Consider the following 3,408-nt stretch of genomic DNA (forward strand, 5'->3'; position numbering starts at 1 on the left):
AGATCTTCTCCCAATCTGTGGGCTTTCTATTGATCTTGCTAGCTATGTCCTTTGCCATGCAGAAGCTCTGCAACTTCATGCAATCCCATTTGTCCAACCTTTCATTGATATGTTGTGTTTCCAGGTCTCTATTCAGAAAATTTCGGCCAGAGCCAAGGAGACCTAGGGTTTCTCCTATTCCATCCTGTAATGTTTTCAGAGTGTCTGCTTTGACTCCGAGCTCTTTGATCCATTTGGAGTTGATTCTGGTGCAGGGTGATATATAAGGATCTAGCTTTAGTTTTCTACAAGTAGTTAAGCAATTTTGACAGCACCATTTACTGAAGAGGCTGTCTTTCTTCCATTCTATTTTTTTAGCTCCCTTATCAAAGATTAGATGACTATAGGTCTTTAGGTTCATTTCTGGGTTTTCAATTCTATGCCATTGGTCCTGAAGTCTGTTCTTGTGCCAGTACCAAGCTATTTTGATTACTATGGCTTTAGAGTAGAGTTTGAAATTTGGTATTGATATCCCTCCAGCAGTGTTCTTTCCATTGAGGAGCGTTTTTGTTATTCGGGGTCTTTTATTATTCCATATGAATTTTTGGATTGCCTCTTCTATTTCCTTGAAGAATGAGGTTGGAATTTTGATAGGTATCGCATTAAATTTGTAGATAGCCTTGGGAAGTATTGCCATTTTCACCATGTTAATCTTTCCAATCCAGGAGCATGGAAGTTTTCCCCATTTTCTAAGTTCTGTTTTGATTTCCTTTTTCAAGTTTTTAAAGTTTTCACCATAGAAGAGCAGCAGACATGGAGCATGAAAGAGAAAGAGAGGAAATGGGAGAGTGAAAGAGAAAGAGAAATATCACAATACTGAAAGTGTATAACGGATAAACAAGAGCAGTATGAGAATATTCATACTGTCTTTAGACTCTACATATACATTTGAAGGTATTTGATGTATGATAACCCATCAAAATGAAATATAAAGTTATTTTGTTAAAAATAAAAATGTCTCAGGAGAAATTTTAAATGTAAAAACAATCTTCATGGAAGCAAACTCTGAGCTATTTCATGACTTTGAAAAGGATAAAGTGGTTGAAGTTAGTATAAATTCAGAAGTATGACAATTCACAATGATATAAAAAGGTATTCATATATTTAATAACATAACCCAAAGCAGAAAGCAAATGTTGGATAATTGATTTTTTAAAAAACATTCTGTCAGGTGCTTGGAAGGTGGCTCAGTGTTAGAGTGCTTGCCTTGCATGCATGAGGCCCTAGATTTGATTTCTCAGCACCACATAAGCAGAAAAAGATGGAAGTGGTGTTGTGGCTCAAGTGGTAGCACTAGCCTTGAGCTGAGGGACAGCACGTAGGACCCAGAGTTCAAGCCCCATTACCAGCAAAATCAAAATATAAAACAAAACTAAACACAGTCTCTCACTTTTGTGGCTTCAACTCTTTAAAATCACTGCTTCAGCCTCTGGGTAAGATTTTAGGTGTGGACATTTATCAACATTCCTGATTCAGACTCTACTTGATAACTTTTTAAATAAATATTTTGTTCTTAATTTTCCTCTTCGTAAATTCACATGCACCTATAAAAAATGGTTTGGCCATCCCAGTAACCTTCTCCAAGTACTTCATAATGATGACTTACAAAAAGTTGTATTATATTACAGCAAGGAAAACAATGCTACAAATAAGAAAAACCAATAATTAAATATTAATGATTAATAAAACGAAAAACAAAACAATTACCAGTGTTTTCCGTATTTGAAGGGTACTACGTATTAGATTTTACTATTTTCTCATATTCCTGTACATTTAAAACTGCCTAAGATTATGATGTTCAACAAGAGTTTTATAGGCTATGAGCAGTCTTTAAAGTTACCCATTAAGATTACTATTTATGGCTCATCTCATCATTTGTATATGGCTTATATCATCATTTGTTCCTCACTAACATCTAAAATAAGGAAGCCCTATATTTTTAATAGAAACTATGTAGTTAAAAGTCTTAACTCTTTATTCTGCTCCTTTACACAAAGACTTTGCAACTTCTCATTAGTAAAATTTCTATAAACTCTGAAATGTACATACTTAGTAGCATATGTCTGCTACCATAAATCTTAAATACTTTATCAAAAAGTTTTATGACCTGGGGCTGGGTATGTGGCTCAGTGGTAGAGTGCTTGCCTTGCATGCATGAAGCCCTGGGTTCGATTCCTCAGCACCACATAAGCAAAAAGAAAAAAGTTGGAACTGGCACGTTGGTTCAAGTGGTAGAGCAGTAGCTTTGAGCTGAAGAGCTGAGGGACAGCGCCCAGTCCCAGAGTTCAGGCCCCACTCGCAGACTCCCACCCCAAAAAAAATTTATGTCCTGCCAAACAGTCCTAGTTTTGGCCTATATAAGCAAATTCCCAAAATTAAATATGTTTAAAACATTAAAACTTTAAAAAAAAACCTTAACACTTGCTTCAGTGTTCATCATGACAGGTGCCTTGTATAAAATAATTGAATTCCTCCTCTTACACATCTCTTGAACAACAAATATCTGGAATTATTTTGTTTTTGACATGTCAGTCTTTATTCTTAAATGTGTGCTTATGTAAGAAGTACATGGTTCTAAAATTTCATGGCAATTATTTTGAGCTTACTTTTTGTTGAATTGTCTAGTTTAAGAAAATAAATTACACTTTATATATAAAAAATGTTCTATGCTCAATTCAGCATCAAGTACTCTAACATTGGAACAATACAGAGAAGATTAGAATGGCCCCTGAGAAAGGATGACAGGCAAATTCCTGAACCATTCCATACTTTTACAACAACAGATGCTGGAGGAGATGTAGCCACAAGAGAACTGTACTGCATTCTTGGTGGGAGTGTAAACTTATTCAACCCTTTGGAAAGTACTATGGAGGTTCCTCAAAAGACTCCACATAGAACTCCCCTATGACCCAGGAATCCCACTTTTGTGCATTTACCCAGATGATCACAAACAAGACCACACTAAAGCTACCAGCACAACTATGTTTACTGCAGCATTATTTACCATCGCTAAGATCTGAAACCAACCCAGATGCCCCTCAGTAGATGAATGGATCAAGAAAATGTGGTATTTATACTAATGGAATTCTATGCCTCCCTCAGAAAGAATGGCATCGCCCAATTTGTTAGAAAATGGAAAGACTTGGAAAAAAATATTAAGTGATGTAAGCCAGATCCAAAGAAACATAGGCCCTATGTTTTCCTTAATTTTTAATAACTATTTTATGTCTGAGATAAGCAGAAAAGGTTAAAAGCTTTGCACATATGACCAAATTAGGCAAATCAAACCCAAGATAGGAACACACGTGTGGTTTTCTCTTGCTTGTTATTGATTCTTACATACTTATAACAGGTGATGTGTTTTTTTTG

The 3,408-nt window shown here is 35.6% G+C and overlaps 1 non-coding gene across 1 annotated transcript; it reads left to right on the forward strand.

The window, feature by feature from the left end:
• The first annotated feature begins 2,709 nt into the window (after positions 1-2,709).
• On the forward strand, positions 2,710-2,812 carry LOC122127288. Its single transcript, XR_006151118.1, has one exon. It is a non-coding gene; the product is annotated as a U6 spliceosomal RNA (small nuclear RNA).
• Positions 2,813-3,408: the final 596 nt, after the last annotated feature.

Source organism: Dipodomys spectabilis, unplaced genomic scaffold, assembly GCF_019054845.1.
Source record: "Dipodomys spectabilis isolate Male_0828 unplaced genomic scaffold, ASM1905484v1 ptg000298l, whole genome shotgun sequence".
Lineage (NCBI taxonomy): Eukaryota > Metazoa > Chordata > Mammalia > Rodentia > Heteromyidae > Dipodomys > Dipodomys spectabilis.